Source organism: Schistocerca serialis, chromosome 5 (assembly GCF_023864345.2).
Source record: "Schistocerca serialis cubense isolate TAMUIC-IGC-003099 chromosome 5, iqSchSeri2.2, whole genome shotgun sequence".
NCBI lineage: Eukaryota > Metazoa > Arthropoda > Insecta > Orthoptera > Acrididae > Schistocerca > Schistocerca serialis.
Window position 1 is genome coordinate 731,173,816 of NC_064642.1, and position 21,522 is coordinate 731,195,337.

A 21,522-nucleotide genomic window follows, 5' to 3' on the forward strand; every position below is an offset into this window, starting at 1 on the left:
GCAACATAAATGAAACAGAATAAATGAAAAACAGAGTAAGTAGGGAAAACTCAACGCTGTCAGTTCTGCTGTCGCGTTGGTTCTTGCAAGGAAGGGGCATCGGTTTTCCGTCCTCCGGGAACATATAACAAGTGCTTAGCAGGATAAAGATTTCAGCCGCCTGATTTGCGTCGATGGAGATTCACTCACTCAGCAACGTTCTTAGTGGAGTAGTATGTTTTCGTTTATTTTTTATTGCGTAATATAGATTCAATACAATAGTTTACTGTCGCCATTTATTTTGTTTATGTTTTTGTTGTAGTTAATTTTTGTAATGCATGAAATCATTGTTCGCTCATTAGTGCACAAAAGTGATTCGGCTACGACATTTCCTGGTAGTGGTTGAGATGGCTCCGATCCAGCTGCTTTATCGAATGAAAAAATGAAAACTGGTCACATTGGTGGAGGCCGTTCTTTCAAAAGACTTTGCAAACACGGAGATAAGTGAATGCTGTATGACAAAAAGTGTGGCAAATTGTTTTACTCTGTGTGCGATTAAATGAGTTCCTTTTGCGAAGAAAACTAAACTAGATGATAATACGATGAAAGCATTAGATCACGTCGAGTTTTGTGCTTGGAACAAACATTAGAGGGGTGTACTTCTCATGAAAAGTTGTAATTATCATATGTCTTGCAATATTTAGTCTCAAAGGGTAAGGTGGGAAAATGAAAGTCGGCAAGAGCAGCTCTGTTGAGTGTTATCTACACTGCTTTGTGTCACGGTGCATAGGTTAGTAATCCGTCTTGTGTGGTTGAAAATGTAACTATAGTGGATTGTTAGTGTTAGTTTTTGAACATAACTACAATTTGTCCTCTTGGCCGCGGCGTTTATAGTACAAATGGCTATCGGAAAATATCTCAGACGAAGTAAGTCGTGTTGTGGCTCACGATCTATGTATTTTCAAAAAGGTTTTAATATGTTGACAAAACTATTCGATAATTTTGGATGAAAATATTCATGTATGTCGACACGAGACAGTCCACAATAAAAAGTGGAGTATCAAATATTCATTGCATTTTTACTTTTGGTTCTCATTCACCTAGTTTTTCCAAACATGTCCTGTAATTCATTTGTGACTTTTAGCTATTTCCCTTAGTTATAATGTAATCGTAAGCATTAATCTAGTTTAACTTCTTGTTCTTGAAACCGGACGCCAATTTTAGTAACTCACATTTTAATGAGCATTATGTTTCAGTTAAAGGGATTTGTACAAAATTTACTGTCTTCAGGGTATTAGTAATGTTATTAGAGTATTAGTAATGTTACCAGCTACAAGCAACACCTGCTGTTATTGTATTATTTATCGTTCATTGTCAATTTCATTTGTAAAACGACTCCCAACATTCGAAAAATATGGATCACGATCTTATACAATTAATCTCATGCTCACTATTGCCAACCACAAGCATTCAAGTGGCAGGTGTGGACCACTGGCGGGATCAGTTACCACTATGATTCACTAGCTGGTGCGCCTCCACAAGACGTCGTAAAGTTTTCATCCCAGCCCAGACAGCTGTCTTTCTAGGTACTATCAGGAGTTCAACATTTGTAAGTTGCTACCATAATATACTTACGAAACTCTGATACTGCAGTTTCGAGTTCTTTGGCTTATCCAGACTATTTATCACGCCCAAATAATATACCTCTCAGTGATGACTCGTAATTATCTAAGATTAATGATACAGCTTCCGATATCGATTTCATTTTATACCACATGATATGTGCCTTTTACAACTTTGGGAAACAATATCGGTTTAAGGGATGAACATAATCCAGTAATGTGAATACTTTCTGTCTCCTTCATAGTAGTGCTTTTAGTTTATTAACGTCCTCTACTTGCTACGTATTTTGCATTATATTAACCTGAAGATGCGATCTAATATCGAGAAACCAGTCACAGTTTGACCTCACAACAAACGAAAATTCACAGCTACAAGCAGACTCTTCAATTTTTCGGAAGACTTTACCACAACATTTCTTAAAATATCTTTCAAGTTTCGATTTGCTTTCAGTCTATCAGTGGTCACAATTTTTCAATTAATAAATTATTTTCTTACTACTATGGCCTGTTTGATGAACTTTGTGGCCATTCCATGAACCACTCCACTAGAACTCCCACAAACTAAAAAATCTGAAAATGTAAAAAAGAAATTCTGGAAGATTTAAATTAGAAATTCGATATCATGAAATTCTTGATCATTATTTTTAACCTTCTTCATAACCTTATATCTCAGTTTAATAACACAATCTTCAAAAAATTGAAAATCCTAACCATTAAGTAATTTCAAGTTCTGTTTGGCAAAATAATTTTCTATTTATTATCAAGCACCATTCAAATTTTTCACCATATCTAGTTTCGAAATATTTACAGCCATAAATGTAATATAAATTTTTTACTTCTAACTCAATAACATTTAAAAAAATTTTTTTGCTGTTTGCATTACTGAGCATCTTCCATAGACCCTCCATTTTATTAAGATTAAAATTTTTCACTCAAAATTCTGTGTTGAGGACCATGTGTTAAATATTTTTGTACCATACAGGTGTACGATTCCGAATTTTATCACTGAATCTGGGACATAGCTTTGTTGTTGTTTTCTTTGTACTTAATGCATACATTCTCACACAACATGTTTATGACATAGCTAATGTAGACTCTATGTGTAAAAGGCAGCGTCCTGACTGACCATCTGGCTGACTGTCTCATTATCACCCAGCCCAAACTGCTGAAGATAGAAACTTGGAAGTCGGAGACAATGTTGACATTATACTGTAAGCTTCATTGAAGACGACGTTTATCCAAATTTCAACAATAAATGGGTGAAATAAGTCTTGAAGTTTTTTCCAGGAATGTCGCTATTAATGTAATTTTGAAGCTAGACGTTCGAAAATTGGTATTTGGTTCCTCAGTCGGAAATAAATAAATACACATTTCAGCTTTTTCTGGAAATTTGACCCTATAGGGGTGAAATAGTGAGTGAAAGCTTTGTTTGGAAATACATTATTTCTAAAGAACAATTTAAGAATTTTTAAAGCTGTATTTATGAACACAGGTATTTGACTTCTATGTTACAAATAAAAAAATATGTTTCTGTGTTCTCAGAAACTGAACCCCTAAAGAAGTGTAATGGGAGATGATACTTTTCATGAATATATTTTATTGTGAAAGCATTTCTAATGCTATGTCTACGAAAATTTAAATTTGGCTTATGACTTAGAAATGAAAAAAGTGTGTATCAGTTCTTTGGAAATTCAACCCCTTGAGGGTGAAATCGGAGAAGAAATTTTTCATGGAAATATTTTAACGTCCAAGCATTTTGTAACATAAATTTATAAAAATTTGTGTTTGGTTTACGTATTAAAAATAGAGCATATCGATCTTACTCTTCTTGGAAATTCAAACCCTAAGGGAGTGAAATACGTGGTGAATAGTTTTATTAAAATATTTCATTGCAAAATCATTTTTAAAGGTAAGTCTTTGAAAACTGGTGTTTGGCGTATTGGTTGGAGATGAAAAATTATGTGTTTCAGTGATTTTGGAAATTCAGCCGCCAAGGAGGTGAAAGAGGGACAGACTGATTCACTGATTCATCATCACTGAGTCCAAACTGCTATGGATAGAAACTTGAGGCTTGGAGTGAGTGTGGGACCTATAATATAGTTATCATTGAAGAAGGGACTGTCTGAAATGCCATTCCTAAATGGGTGAAATAGATGATGAATATGTTTTTAGAGGTATGTCGCTGTTAATTGAATTTATGTCATTCTTAAGGGAATTTTGTAGCTAGAACTACGAAAGCTGGTATTTACTTTCTCAATCAGAAAATAAATAATGCATGTTCCAGAATTTTTGTAAAGTCAACTACTAAGGGGGTAAAGTAGCAGGTGAATGATTTTGAAAATATATATTTGCTAAAGAACTACTAAATGATTTTTAAGGTTACATCCAAGACACCTGATATTTGACATCACAGTCAGAAAAAAAAAAACATGTTACAATGAATCTGGGAATTCAGCACCTAAGAGTGTGCAGTAGGGGATAAATATTATCAATAAAATACTTCGTTACTTTAAAAAAATTTAATCAAAAGCAAGATTTATGACAACTGGCATAACTCCTCCGTTAGATGTAAAGAAATGTTTTTAGGGGGTCAATGTTGCTATTTAAATATCCCCACAACAACGAAAAAAGCCATGATCAATAAAAACTTTCGACTTCAGTTACCAGAATCTTTTTTTGGCCAGAAGAACTTGTAAAGTATATCATGATTATATAGTCTTAATGAATGTGAAAAACTTAGAGGCTGTTGCAATTTGCAGAAAACATCAAAATTAGTCTAAGGAAAAGAAATCTCTGTAGACCATATAGCATATGTCAGCAAAGCATCAGTCACTAACCCAGTTTTAAACAAGATGGAAGGGTCTTATGTTGATAACACTGTCTGATTGTGGACTCTCTTTAAATCTAGAAATGCAGCATACGCTCCCAGATAATTATTTTGTGGATCCAAATTCTAAATTTACAGAGGAGAAACTCCATATCTTCCATTCTTCATAGAGATATTCTGTAATTTGGTGTGATCGACCAAGGAAGAGTCAACTGATTAGTTTTGCTTCTTGTCCGAAAAGAAACGAAAATGAAATAAGGCATATCGAAATCGGCAGAATTTTAGTAATTGGCGATATCTAGTTCAAAACTGTTCTTTCCATTGAATTCCACTATCTCTATGGTTTGTGGTTAAAATATATGTATGGGACTCTTCAAGTTTTTTGGTCCTTCTTATCCTAGAGTGATTATTCTGGTTCTTATCTGACCACAGGAACATGAATTTCCATTTTTTCCGCATATATTTGTCTTCCTTAGGAAATGTTGTCACATGTTGAACACCAACAGTCAGACCATCAAAAAATGGCATCTCCAGCATTTCAGGCTCATTTAAAAATTACAGTTAAATCTACTTCTCAAAAAAATTGTTTTGTAGTCTCTGAATTATCTGCGAAATGTTTCCAAACGATAATGTGTTTAATTTCTCTTATTTTTCATCTTCCTGTCATTAAACATGTGACACTTTGTGGGGTATTCATTGACTGCAAATAAAGTCAATTGCCTAAGGGCAGATGAAGAAATAAAACGATGTTCCATTCTAGATAAAATATTGTTTCGATTCTCTATATTGAAAACCTTACAGAGCTTTGTCACATAGTTGTCAATCAATTTTTTGTTGGATTTTCCATCTTATGTTGGATAATCTGTACCACAGCCTCCAATAATACTAAATCTAATTTGATCCATTATTAATGGATTTTGAAAGCCTACAACTCTGACAACAATAGGTTTGTTTATAAATAAATCTTCTGCTACCAGTCACCATTTTTCTTTATTTACTTTTCACACAATGAGTTTTCAGAAATGATACCCATTTTTAAGTGCTTCTTTTCTTGTGTATTAAGAAATTTCTGTTGATGTTGTCAATGTGTGAGAGTCTGTTTCATTTTGTTGACTTGTACCGCAATATATAAGAAACACACGACTTTTTAGTTTATCGATTCTTTTGATGAAGTTATAGGCGAAATTTAGAAGTATTTGTACTTATAGTTTTCTAATGGTCCATTTGTGCAGTTTACATACACTAAACATCACACACAGCTTGTATGACTTTTTGTTACTTTTTTGTTTATTAAATGTAGAAAACCCAATCTTTATTTTGTGCTTTTTAAATATTTGCAACTTTCTGTGACACATTGCCCATGTATGGGATACTTGATATACATTTGTTTTACCCCTTTTCTTCTGTATTGCATTTTGCACCTGGCTCTTTCTTCACTTTGTCTCAGGATTGTGTCCACCATGGAAACACTGTAACCACTGGCAACTCCAATCTTTTTCGCTTTGTTTATTTATTGTTGTATGTTTTCTTGCTTGAATGGTAGATCTGTTGCCCTATGTAGCACTGACCTGTATCCTGCCTGTTAATGGATATTTGGGTTATGTGAGGTTGCAAGGATTGTGGTGTCAGTCCTTGTGTTTTCCTATAAATTTTGAATGTGCATGCATTGTTGTGTCTTGTAATATTTAGGTCCACAAATCTGATGCTATTATTTTTTCCATGTTCCACTGTAAATTTGATTTTCTCTTGTAGATTACTGAAATAATTTAGAATGTCTGTGATGTGTTTAATATCCTCTTCCACCAGTGTGTCATCTACATATCTCCTATAAAATTCTATTTTCTTTAGGCAAGGTTCTTGGCTGTTAAATAATTTTTGGTTTAACTGATTTATGTATATGTCAGATTTGGAACCACATATACATGATCCTATTTGCTAGGCCATCTGATTGTTTGTAAATGTTGTCATTAAAGGTAAAGTAGTTGTAACTTAGGATTAGCTGAAGGAGTTCCATAAATTCAACAATCTCTGTTTATGAAAGTTTCTTGTGTTGAATAAGGTTCTTTTGTATTACTGTTGGAGCTTTTTGTATGGGTATGTTTGAGTAAAGGTTAGTGATATCAAGTGATATAAACAGTGTATCTATGGAGAGCTTTCTTGTTCTTAGTTACTATTATGTTGTTTCTTATGGAATATGTTGTTTCATATGTATAATTTTTCATAATTTTTTTATTCAGTTTTTGTGACAGTTTGTGTACTGGACTATTTATAGACTTGACCACGGGATGTATCGGATTTCCATCTTTGTGTATTTCAGGCTGTGCTCTTAGGTGTGGTGCTTTTGGATTAATGCATGTAAGGTGTTTCTTTTCAGTTTCTCTCAATAGCAAACGTGTGTTCTCTAATTGTTCCTTAATTTTGCTTTAATATGGTTTGATTGAGTCTTTTCCAATGTGCTGAATATTATTAGCAGCAATAAATTAATTTGTTTTGACAATGTATTCTTTATCTTTAACCACAACTAATGTATTGCTTCTCTCTGACCTTACAAATATGGAATGGTTATTTTTCAGTTTATTATTTATATATTTTACATATTTTTCATAGTTTATTGTATATTGGAGCTAAACTTATCTTTATTCATTTGTTTCTCAGGAAGCTTCCTTACTTTGTGACCAGTTGCCGCTTTTGTATTTGAATTTAACTTTGCAATGTCTGTTGCATTTCTAGGTGCACCTAGAACTTGTTTCAGTGTGTGGTTGCTGAGGTTAGGTTTTACATTGTATTTAACTCCTTCTTGGAGTAGATCGTTTTCCTTTGGTTGAATTTTATGTCTGTGTTGTTCACCAGTCTACTTTAAAATGAGTGTGTGCCTTTGTCAGTTAACTTCAGGTTGGATCTCTTATCTTGTTTGAATGTCATGGTCTGTAGCTTTTGTTATGTGTGTTGCAAGTACTCCACCAACTAATTAAAGGTCATGATATGGATTTGCTAGAAGAACTGGAGACATATTCGCATTACAGATAATAAGAATGTAAAATATTACATGAAAAACTCAATAGTGAATCAGTGAATTTCTTCAGATGTTTCGATTGTCTACTTACAGAAAAATAGTAAAAATATTGTAAAATAGATATAAGTAATTTATGAGCCACATTGTTAAGATAAATAACCTCTGTACAAAAGCATATCTTAATCTGTAGAAGGCCAATATTATTATCTGTGTGGAGTACTTGTAACAGCATCTTTGTAACAGTTTTGTTTATATAAGATAGTTGCGATGTGTTAAGTGTAAAACAAATTGTGTGTGATGTTTAGTGTGTGTGAGTCTTTGCACAAATGAACCATTAGAAAATTGTAAGTTCAAATTCTTCTAAATTTCGCTGTTAACTTTACCAAAAGTATCGATAGCAAAAAAAGTGATGTGATTCTTATATATTGCAGTACAAGTCAACGAAATGACGCAGACTCTGACATATTGTCAACATCAATAGAAATGGCTTAATATGCAAAAAAAGCTCTTAAAAATGGGAATTATTTCCTGAAATGCTTGTGGGTAAAGATTAAATAAAGAACAATAGTGACTGGTAGCAGATGATTTATTTATAAACAAACCTATTAATAATACTAAAGCTCATGTACAATTGAGATGATTAGGATAAACCAAACTATATCTAAATTTTGTATTAATCATTATGGGCTTGTTGGGAATATATAGACAGTGAATGAGTAAATCTGACACCTCTCTATTTTGTTCATTATTTGTTACAGATAAAAATTGATGAGATCATTTCTAAATTAACTGTTGCAGTAGCGCCACTGAAGACAACTAAATTATTAATTCCATTGGTAACACAAATGTCTAAATTCTGAATAGCATCAAAACTTTGGGTATACACAGGATAACGTGTTTCTTGAGTTAGTGTCACTCCAAATTCAACATTTTTCTTAAATGAAAGTGGAATATAAGTTTCTGAATGAAAATGATCAGCAAGCTTTACAAATGTCAACTAAGTTAAAATTTTTATTTGTTGATTCAAGTTGAATAAATTTAAGCACATCATTAGCAACATTTTTTATTAGCATCAGTAGCTTGACCACTAAATCCCAGCACACCTCCAGTACAATCTTTTACATCTATATATATAATTCTGTATTGCTCTCAATAATAAGTGTATTTAAAATTTCATCTGAAACACTGTGAATATTAAGCTTTCAAAGATCAATATTATTTTCTAAACTGTTTAGACTATATTGACCTACAGAAATTTCTATCCTTTCTCCATGAGAATATAATTTATTATTTTTTCATATAATTTCTCTAATTGGAAAGTTTGTGTAGAAACCAAGTAGTCCAACATTATTGAAACTTAAATTTCCTAGCAGATTAAAACTCTGTGATGGACCGAGACTTGAACTAGGGACCTTTGCCCTGTGTGGTCAAGTGCTCTACCAACTGAGCTACCCAAGCATGACCCATTCCCTGTCCTCACAGCTTTACTGCTGCCAGCACCTCATCTCCTACCTTCCAAACTTCAGAGCAGCTCTCCTGAAAACCATGCAGAACCAGCACTCCTAGTAGAAAGGATATTTCAGAGATATAGCGTTGCTACAGCCTGAGGGATATATCCAGAACGAGTTCGAGTCTCGGTCTAGCACCTACTTCTAATCTGCCAGGAAGTTTCGTGTCAGTGCACCATCTGCTGTAAAGTGAATATCTGATTCATTACTAAAACTGTCTCACAGGTGAAATCCATCTATTTTTGAAAAAAAAAACAACTTCTGCACCACTCAACTGAAAATTGATCTTATCTAATATTAATAAGTATTTATCAAATTAAATGGAAATAGATAGGGATCCTAGGACAAATATTACAAAAAATAAAGTTGTTGGTTTTCAACGAATTCTATTTGATGTGTAATAATAGTACCAAGAAATTGTGGAAAAACAAAATTAACCACTGACAATTATGTTTTAACTTGATAGCAGCTCAACTGAAATAAAATGATGCACTTTAAATTTATTAAAAGTGATTAGATCGACCAAAATGTTTGGAGTTGATAAAAATATGTAAAAAAATTGAAAGCTAAAATAATAAAAAAAGCTACTTATATTGAAAAGAATAATGACATTTTACCACTGAATAAATATGAACGTAAACCAATTCTTATGTTTGATGAGTTCATTTGTGACAATCAGGATGTAGTGAGAGAATAATTTACTAGTTGTAGTTAATGGAAATAGACTGTTCTGATTTAGCTGTGACATGTTCAAAATAACAAAACAATTAATAAGGCTTATCTACATCTTCAAATATTATTACACAAGATGATGCAAATTTAATTCACAGGTATCATAGTTTCTTTAGTGGTGATTTCAAATCTGAAGATTTTGAAGACAAACTTAGTAAATGTTCGTATGAGGACCAGTTCTTTTTATTTAAATAAACATGACTAGGGAGCCTAACCAAGAAAAGTACAGATATAAAGTAATAAATTTCTAAACTAATAAAAATTATTTCTATTAATGTTCTTATCTATAATAAATGTTAACAAATTATGGCCAATATGTTGTTCAAAAAGCTATACACAGTTAAAAAATAAAGGAAGAATGAAAAGAAAAATTTAAAAACTGGAAGACAAACCAAAAACACAGTATCAATCATATAAAAACGAGATCAACCTCTTATTGACATTTTGTAAGGGATAAGAGATAAAGTCTTGAAAGTTGTTGAAGATAAGAGAGGATGAAATACAATTTGTGCCTTATCAACACCACCACCACTATTCTGATGAATCTGACAACATACCACCCATGAAATACTACCGAAGTGCACAGGATCGCACTATGATAAGTGAATTACAAATATAAGTTGTGATGAAGGGTCATAAAGAGTTTAAAGATAGAAAACCTCATGGGTGCAATTAAGATAAGGGAGGGTGATGTTAAAATATCTGTAAGTGAAAGAATACTGGAATATATCAACCATAGTGAAGATCAGGTTTTCGGATTAATACCTGTTCGCTGATTTAAATTTGTAGGCAAGTTATGAATAAAATTTAATGGAGATATATTAACAGTGAGTGATAGGATGTATGAAGATACAAATGGGTTGATTAATCATTTACCTAAAACAGGTCCAAAGATATAAATCCAAAAATTGATGCTGTTTGTGGTGTCACCGGCAGACACCACACTTGCTAGGTGGTAGCCTTTAAATCGGCCGCGGTCCGCTAGTATACGCCGGACCCGCGTGTCGCCACTGTCAGTGATTGCAGACCGAGCGCCGATCCCACGGCAGGTCTAGAGAGACTTCCTAGCATTCGCCCCAGTTGTACAGCCGACTTTGCTAGCGATGGTTCACTGACAAATTACGCTCTCATTTGCCGAGACGATAGTTAGCATAGCCTTCAGCTACGTCATTTGCTACGACCTAGCAAGGCGCCATTATCATTTGCTATTTATCTTGTGATGCATGTAACGTCAGACTGATGTTCACCAAATACGGATTAAAGTTAAGTATTCCAGAAGCTACGTGCTATTTTTGGTACTATAAGACCTTGACCTGTTCCAGACCTCACGCCAGCCTGCGTGAGTTAAACGCGTGCCTTTCGGTTTCCTCAGAGTGGCTTGGTTGTCTTGCCAAGTCACAACAGTTTGGCGCTGAGGATTGGCGACGAGCTAAATCGCGTTCGTATCTCTACAGACTGATTTACCTGTGTAATGGCTTCGCCCCAATCTCCAGATCTACTGTCTGAATTTTATCGCTTGCAGAATCAGCAGACGCAGGCCTTACTGGATGCCCTTGGACAGCTCGTCCAGGGTCAAAGTGCAATGCAAAACGATGCGGCAGCCGCCGCTCCACCGCTCCCACAGCCACAAAACGCAGTTGCACCACCTTTTCGTCCTTTTGATGCGGCACTGGAAAGCTGGTCGGAGTGGTCACGCCAATTTGGATTCCATCTCACCACCTACAGAATTCAAGGTAATGAGTGGCAGTCTTTTCTCCTTTCCGCCGTAGGCGTCCAGACGTACCGTGTGATAGTGAAATTATTTCCCCGACGCGATGTAGCAACTCTGTCCTACGAAGAAATTTTGTCTGCATTAGATACATATTTCAAAGAATCAGTCAATGTAGTTGCCAAACAGTATACGTTCTTTCATACACAACGTACAGCCGGTCAGACTAATAGGGAGTTGGTTGCAACCTTGCAAGGCCTTACTAGGGATTGTGCTTTTGATTGTGAACATGGACTCCCTTATTCAGATACTATGGTACGTGATGCAATTGCACAGAACATTCCTGATGTCTGTACACGGGAACAGATTTTGAAACTAGTCAATCCCTCCCTTCAACAAGTGATGGACATATTGGATCGGCAGGACACACTTGACTTTGCTCAGGAATCATTTGAAACTTCGCCACCTGTATGTCAAGTTAACCAGCCCGCCGGGCGAGCTGCACGGATCAGTAAACAGCCCTCGCGCCCGTCCGCGCAGCTGCCGCGAAGCTCTCAGCCACGTGCGCCGCGCCTGCAAGCAAATGCAGTGAAATCATGCCCGCGGTGTGCTACTAGACATTCACGTGGGAATTGCCTGTCACGCCTAGCTGTTTGCTTTTTCTGTAATAAAAAAGGACATGTTCAAAGTGTTTGCCAGAAAAAGCTCAGAACCATTCCAGGCCCTTTGCTTCGCGCCGGAACCGGAATCATACCCAGAATACTCAGGCTCGTGAACCTTCGCCCATGGGAATTCATGTAGTTCATTCCACTCCGCCCAGTGCCACTCTCTCTAACAGTGACTGTGTTCGTCCCACAACTAGTGTGCATCGACATCGCCGGATCCTGTCAAGTCGCAAGTGATTCTGTACCAGTGTCAGTTCATGTTGCACGAGACAGTCGCTCTTGTCGTCAGCAGTACAATAAACTTTTTGTAGAATTGGACATTAATGGCAACGTGATACCATTCCAGCTCGATACCGGAGCTGCAGTTTCACTGATCAATCAGGACACGTACAAACAGCTGGGCAACCCTCCGTTGCATGCCGCAAATGTTGAGTTAAGTATTTATTCAGGACAAGCAATCCCTGTGTTCGGACAGTGCAGCTTCTTGCAACATACAAGGGAAAAACAAAACTTGTGTCATTGTACGTCCTTCGTTCTTCTTCTGCAGTGAACTTGTTTGGTTTCGATTTGTTTCCGTTGTTTAACTTGTCAATAGTCAATCAGGTCCTGTCAGTGAGCCAGACTGTGCCTTCAAACAGTGTTTCTCGTCTATGTGAAGAGTTTGCAGACACTTTTGCACCAGGCCTTGGTTGCGCTAAGAACTATAAAGCACATTTGGAACTGAAAGTAAACGCGCAACCGAAATTTTTCAGAGCGCGCAATGTTCCCCACGCATTGCGTGATGAGGTCGCAAGAACTTTAAACGATTTGGAATCACAAGGTGTGATTGAACGTGTGCAGGCTTCTCTCTGGGCATCACCCTTAGTAATTTTGCAAAAGCCTTCCGGAAAATTGAGACTTTGTGTGAACTTCAAGGCAACAGTGAATCCCCAACTAGTGACTGCAACTTTTCCTTAACCCCACCCGGAAGATCTTTTTGACAAACTGTGCCCGGGTAAATATTTTTTGAAGTTGGACGTAGCAGATGCGTACTTGCAAATACCGGTGGACGAAGAAACCCAGCGCGTTATGGTGGTTAACACGCATCTTGGTTTGTATCGTTTCAAACGACTGCCATTCGGGTGGGCATTCGCCCCTGCATTGTTTCAGCAATATCTACAAACTGTTTGTGCGGCGGTCCCTACTGCAGCAAACTATCTGGACGATATTGTAATATCCGGAAAGACGGAAGAAGAACATTTAGCCAATCTCAGAACATTATTTCAGGTCTTGCGACAAAATGGTCTTCGCTTGCGGAAGGACAAATGTGTGTTTTTTGCTCGGAACTTACCCTACCTGGGCCATGTACTCAATGCCCAAGGCATACATTCCAGTCCAGAGCACCTCCGTGCCATACAAGACTTGCCTCCGCCGCAGAATTTGAAGCAGCTACAGAGTGTGCTGGGAAAAATTAATTGTTATCATCGCTATGTGCGCCACGCCTCTTCCATTTCAGCTCCGCTTCATCGCATACGCCGTAAAGGTGTTCCGTTCGTCTGGATGACGGAATGCGAACGCGCCTTTCGCCAGTTGAAATCGGCGTTGCTTTCCAATACTTGCGTTACGCCATTCGATCCCCAGAAACCCATTTGTTGATGGTGGATGCATCGGATTTCGGGATCGGTGCTGTGCTTGCGCACAAAAATGGATCGCATGATCACCCTATTGCCTTTGCGTCCAAATTGCTCTCGTCTGCACAATGAAATTATTCATAGATCGAGAAAGAACCTTTGGTGTTACTAAGTTTCATGATTTCTTGTAAGGTCGTCACTTTACCATCATCACAGACCACAAACCTTTGACATCGCTTTTTCATCCGAACAAGCCTGTACCTCCACGTACAGCGCCGAAATTCATTCGCTGGTCTTTTTTCCTCTCGCAGTACGGCTACGATATCTTGAATCGGTCCACTGCTAAGCACGGAAACGTCGATGCGTTGTCCCGTTTGCCTGTTGCTGAGGATAGAGCATTCGATTCTTCCGAACTTGCTTGCATGTTCATTGATGCGGAAACCGATGATGTGGTCGAATCGTTTCCTATTGATTCTCGTCGTGTAGCTACAGCCAAAGCCGCTGACCCTGTCCTTGCTACCGTTTTGCGTTATGTTGCTACGCAATGGCCCTTGTCAAAATCATGGATCGAGGATCTGTTGGTTCGTCGATTTTTTGCTCACAAGGAGAGACTTTTTGTGCGACGTGGTGTTTTGCTGTTGCGTTCTGATAATGATCAGTCCAGGGTCGTGGTCCCACGTTCGTAACAGTCCTCTGTCTTATGGCTTCTCCACCAACAATATTGGGGTATAGTGCGAACGAAACACCTTGCTCGTCAGCACTGTACCTGGTTCGGAATCGATGCTGCGATTACGAATATGTGCTCTTCTTGCATGGCGTGTGCCGAACAACAATCCGCACCACCGCGGAAATTCTTTGCATGGCCGAAAGCCACTACTCCTTGGCAACGCTTACACATCGATTTTGCTGGTCCATTCTGGAATGCTTCATGGTTGGTTGTGGTAGCTTCATTCAGTAATTTTCCTTTTGTTGTCCAGATGTCTTCCACAACGTCATCTGCCACCATCCAAGCGTTATCCGCTATCTTTTGTATTGAAGGTCTTCCACAGACTATTGTTTCCTACAATGGCCCACAATTTATCTCCGCCGAATTTCAGTCATTCTGCAAGGCCAATGTTATTCAACATCTGACGTCCGCGCCGTTTCCGCCGCAGTCCAAAGGTGCCGCTGAACGTTTGGTCCGGACTTTCAAGTCACAGATGTTGAAGCTGAAAGAGTCGCATTCTCGGGAGGACGCGTTATTGCTCTTTTTGTCCTAGTATCGCTCTCAGCACCGAGATGGTCGCTCACCAGCTGAGTTGCTCCACGGTCGTCCTCATCGAACCTTCATGTCTTTGCTACATCCGCCGCATCAGGTTCCTGTGCACCGGCAGACACCTGCTTTTGCCCCAGGCGACGTTGTATACTATCGCAACTATCGAGGTTCACGGCGTTGGCTCGCAGGGCGCATTCTTCGCTGCCTCGGCCGCGCTATGTATCTGGTTTTGGGAGCCTCTGGGGAGGTGCATCGGCATCTCAATCGGCTGCGCCTCTGTCATCACACGGGTTCTCCCGCTCCCCGTCTGCTTTCAGCGACGGTGCCGTCCGGTCAGCGCCCTGGGGACCCATCTACCGGCTCGCCTCATCCCCAGGTGTTACCGACACTGCCTTCCATTTTGCCCCATGGCGACGCGCCGCCGCCTGTCCTCCCCCCGGCGACGCCCGCAGTGGATGCGTCGCTGCAACCACCAGGCGACTCCCTGGGTCACGCGCCGCCGATCGCTTCCCGTGACCAGTTGTCCTCCGACATGGAACTCTTGCCCGTTCCGGACCACATGGCGTCTTCGCCCGTCAGGTGCCCCGACCCGATGGAGGTCGACCCTTCGGCCCCTCCTGTCTCTTTACGGGCGCATACACCGCATGTTGGTGTGCACCCTGGACTAGGTTTTCAGCCGTTTCCTAGCTCCCCTAGGACCGAATGGCAGGGTGCGGGTGGCACAGCCTCGCCTGTTGTTAGGCTCCCCACCACGCCTCATACGTCAACGTGGGGTCCTCCCCACGGCGGTCGGAAGCCTTATAACACAACTGTACGCCGATTTATGGGGGAGGAATGTGGTGTCACCGCCAGACACCACACTTTCTAGGTGGTAGCCTTTAAATCGGCCGCGGTCCGCTACTATACGTCGGACCATAGTGTCGCCACTGTCAGTGATTGCAGACCGAGCTCCGCCACACGGCAGGTCTAGAGAGACTTCCTAGCACTCGCCCCAGTTGTACAGCCGACTTTGCTAGCGATGGTTCACTGACAAATTACGCTCTCATTTGCCTAGACGTTAGTTAGCATAGCCTTCAGCTACGTCATTTGCTACGACCTAGCAAGGCGCCATTATCATTGCTATTTATCTTGTGATGCATGTACCATCAGACCAATATTCACTAATTATGGATTAAAGTTAAGTATTCCAGAAGCTACATACTATTTTTGCCACTATAAGCCCTTGACCTGTTCCAGACCTCACGCCAGCCTGCATGAGCTAAACGCGTGCCTTTCGGCTTCCTCAGAGTGGCTTGGTTGTCTTGCCAAGTCACAACACTGTTGATTTATTAAATTATGTGGATATTTAGTACCATTCATAAGCTTTATATTCTGAAAAGAATCCAAATAAAATAAAATGAAGTAGCGGTAAAAACAATAACTGTTTGATACATTGCATTGTTGATATCTGTTTCCTTACATTGCTGCAGATTTGGACTCAAGTGTAGATGAGAAAACAGGTCAAGGTTTAATAGAAAGCGTAAAGCAAAACCACTTGACTATACCTGGTTAACTAGCACATGGTGATAAAGGTATAAATTCATTAAATGGATCTTGTAAAAAGCATCATTTAGTATACACAGTTAATGAAGATTAACAACTTAGACATCAAGTCGATAAATAACTTCAGTTAGCTACAAAAGAGAGAATGTATGCCGAAGATACATTACTTGGCGAAAAATCAGCAGCAAGAATAGTTGGAGAAAAATATATAGGAAACGAAAATTCATTGTGGATGTTAATGAAAACATGATGTATAAAAATACTAATCATTATAAAAGAAAATTCTGTATAAATGATTAAGTCCTGCATTTATTATACTTTGCTACCTGAAACCAAACAAGAGTCAATTAAAATTAAACTAAATCATCATCAGTTCATATGATTAATAATATTAAGCTGATGCACAAAACGACAGACAGGTAAAATAACTGTTGGTAATCTACTCATAACACTAGGAATAGTTGTTGGAATATTATCATTGAATACCAAACCAAAGGAAAGACGGTTCAGAACTAACAAATTAATAAGGTGGTTTTCAAACATTACTATTATCTGCACTGTAATATTCACAACTATTTGTTCACAAGTTGGTGGAGCAGCTAATATGGAAAAAGCAGCAATGGGCAAGAAAAATGGTGATGCAGAATTATAAGAACAAAAAGAAATAATTTAGCAATGGGGAAGAATATCCTCAACTGTTAAGTAAAATTTGATATAGAAAAAGTTGCTATGACATTAAAAATTAAACACTTGTGTGGTGCATTCATGACTGATAAATTACCTAATAAACAAAATATATTTGTGGAATAGTTAATTTGGTTACATATGATCATGTACATACACATTGGATGAGTTGTCATAAGAATAATGATAAAAGATTTGTATTTGATTCATTTGCTGGTTGTTTACGAAACCAACTAATTAACTACTTGGAAAAAATGAATTTTGCTTCAGTACCGAGAAAAAAGATAATTTTAATGTCATATATACGGTCATATATGTATACTTGTGCTAAAGCTAATGTCCGATAATTACAGGTTTAATAAAATTTTGACTCTGATGAGTGGACATTTTTGGAAATAAGGTGTAGCTAAAAGGCGGCATCAACAATGTAAAATTAAAGTTATACATAAAAATGTCCTATAGTGAGTAACATCAACGCTCCCACATATCGTGTAGCCAAGCATCTTACTTCTCTGTTGAGTCGACAAGGAAGATATGTTGACGATACCTTTGTTGTTTGGCCTCATGGTAGGGATAATTTGAATGTCTTTCTAGAACATCTGAACTTGATCCAACCGAACATTCGTTTTACGATGGAGGTGGACGAGGATGGTTGCCTTCCCTTTCTTGACGGATCATTGGGAAATGCAGTCTACAGGAAACGTACTCACACCGACTTGTACTTACAGGCTAATAGATGTCACCATATAGCTCAGCGTGAAGGGGTACTTCGTACCTTGGTATGCAGGGCACATGTCGTTTCTGATGCTGACACTTTGCCAGCTGAGCTGTCCCATCTTGAAGTTACATTTCGTCAAAATGGTTATAGCGATAGACAGATTGAACGTGTGTTGCGCTATCGACCAACTGTACATAGGGTGATTGATGATAATTCTGAGTCAACACCTAAGTCTACTGCCTTTTTGCATTACGCAGGAAACACGTACAACAAGATCGGTCGTATTTTACGGGAATACTATGTGAAATGTGTTTTTCGACCTCCATCTAAAATTAGAGCACTTTTTAGTTCCGTTGAGGATGATCTTGGACTGCGTAAGGCGGATGTATATCGTTTTCCTTGTAGCTGTGGCATGGCATATGTTGGTCAAACTATCAGGACCATGGAGGACCGACGTACTGAGCATAAATGGCACACACGATTACAGCAGCCAAATAGATCTGCTATTGCCGAACATTGCTTGGATACTGGTCACCCCATGTTATATAATAACACCGAGATTTTGGCATGCACGTCCAGCTATTGGGACAGTGTTATTAGGGACACAGTTATGATTAAATTAGCGACCAACCTCGTTAACAGGGAGGGAGGTTTCTGTTTAAACTCTGTTTGGAATGCAGCTCTTTCCCTTGTCAAAAAACAGAGGGACAGAGTCAATGCTAGCTCACCGGCAAATTCATAGTCTCACTATCGATAGCTCTGACTTTGGTCATCTTTGGTGGCACTAGTGTTCAGTGTGTGTGTTATCTTTCCCGGTTCAGTCCTGTCCATTGCAGTTTGCCTTGAAGATGGCGGGGTGTTCTCCCGCCGAAATATCGATGGTCACTGAAAGTGTTACCTGGCTGAATTCCCGGAAGTTATTTGAAATACTTAATAGTAATCAATCAATAATGGTACAAAAATAAATTTGTTATTGTAAGATCAAAAGACAGAGTTAATAGCGTACCAATAGATATGAGGTTAATCATATTTGGTGAAGTAATTTAAAATTTAATAAATTTTTAATCTATATAAATTGATAACAATTTCTCATGCCTCAAGTGCAGAAAATTTACTGAAATCTATAATTCTCATGGAGCAACAATTAAAAATAGGAGACAAAGGACTGAAAGAATTTGCACAATATGTAAAACTAAAAAAATAAATATGGTGACAGAAATTTGAAGATTATGGTCTGAATATTCGTGAAGAAATTACTAACAATTTACATGAACTACTGAGAAATTTTTTTAAAGAATTAGTGGATTTTCGGTTGGTATAGGTGCCGTGTGGCAAGCTGATGTAATAGAAATGGATTCTGGGAACTTAATATCTAAAATAAATAAAATACATAAATATTTTAACTGTTATTGGTGTTTCTTCCAAAATTTGCATGGGATATACCAGTTAAAGTTGAAAAGACCTAAAAATGTGGCTGAACTTTCTGATAGGATGTTTAAAGTATGAACATCAAGAAATGAGCAAACGGACAATGGAAAAGAATTTTCCATTTTAAAGAACTCATTAAAAATACAACATCAACCATAACTGAACTTTTTCAAAATAAAAATATATTTTGCAGAAAGTTTTAACTACACACTCAAAGGAAGAATGTGGAAGAACTTTAACTTGCAGGGAAGCTATTCATGGATTGGTGTAATCTCAAAATTAGTTGATGAATAGAATAACACAAAACATTGAAGAATAAAAATTAAGCAGATAGAAATTAATGATAAAAATTATGAGTGTACTGTCATTGTATCTAATGATTAAAGGGAGAATCAGTAAACTTGATGTAACTTTTGATAAAAGTACTTAGCCAATTGGTCAACACCAAATTTTGAAACTGGAAGTGTTACATTTCTGATCCAGTTAGAAAAGAGATAAACTATATGTTAAATGGTTGGATCTTGGTAATTCACATAACAGTTGGGTAGCTAAAATGAAATTTTTTATAAAAAATTTTATATAAAAATGCAATTTGTTATTGAAAATTTACAACTGTTGGGCACTGATTACAATATTAGATACGCTTATTGTTCAATAAGGAGAGTATATTTGGATACTAAAATAAAAGTTCATAAAAGTGATATAGGGTTTGAATTATTTAAGAATTGTTAACTTAAAGGGCTCAATCAGATGATGCATTTAGTGAGTTAATTTGTTTAGGTGTATATAAACACTTTTGTGAACCTTATATTAAATAAGTAGTTGGACTTCTCTTTCATCAATGGTGATTAACTATACTACCAAGCAATTCTTCTTGTATGTAGCCATATACATTATTGCAATAATTGTGCCAGCAATTAATGTTTAAACTTTCTTTCATTCTCTGGTGCAATTTCATTTGGTTGGGATCATAACTATGTCATAACATTTCTTCACTATTTGGCTGATTGCCCCTAATATTGTTCAGCTGTTCTTGTTGGTTTCTTCTTTGTACTCTAATGACATAACAGTTGTACTCACAGGTATCATCGAAAATTCTTAATACAATGAAAGCCTGTCTTAAATTTTTATTGGTTATCTCAGGTACAACATGGAGTAACAGTACATCTGTTTCTCTGTTTCTTTTGTTTATTGTCTCTAAAGCAATATTAACAGTTTCACTCAGATTTTCTATTCGTTCCTCGTCTGCTTTGAATATTTCTTCATTATTTTTTTTACGTCATGTACTCATTCTACAAAATATATTTTGTTCTATTTGGTTTGTGTGGAACGATAATTTCCTTATTTATCTTATATCCTCCATGTTCAGGAAACGATGGCAAAATTTCTGTAGGTACCTAGTCTTGGAATTAAAAAGTTAATTTCATTTATGATTGTATAATTAATGAATATAAATCCCATTCACTGCTAAAATTGGTACCTGGATATAAGATAAGTGATTTGTTACCCTCAAATCTTTATTACTTTCTATGTATGTATTTTTCTCCAGTGTGATATAAGATTCCTTTATTTGTATTTGTATTGTGTATTATTTCAGCTACATCTTCGACTTTAAACCAAGGATTACTATTTTCACCAATAATCATACATGCAAGCTAATCATTGTACATGACATCATTGTTGATGAGGTCTACAACTGACTTCATTTACATAAAATAAAAATATGTCAGATATTTTGAGCCAAATTCTATAGGAGGTTCAGTTAAAATTTGATCATAAATACTTGGCGTATTCTCCGCAAACTAAGACAGACTGTTGATGCAAATATTGAACATTCCTTTAATTTTACACCAAAATAAATGTTATGTATGCATTGTACCAATTCACAGTCTGTACATTCATATTCTCTGATGTAAAATAATTCATCTTCTTTAGGTCTTCCACTATTACAACCAAATAAACTTCCTCAAAGAAGATTTTTAGATAATACATCACCAACTATAAATATTTTTGCTTGGCTTACTGGATAGATGTGATAATGTAATTAATTTGTTATTTCTTTATGTCTACCATACCACAAATTATATTTTTAAGTTTAATACATTCTTCATCTTCTTTTTAAATTGTTGTTTATAACTCCCTCTCATGTGAAAGGTAAATTTTACTGAGTGGTAATGATTCATGAGAGGAGTCATTATTTCACCCTGTACCCAGTTATTGTATGGCGATAT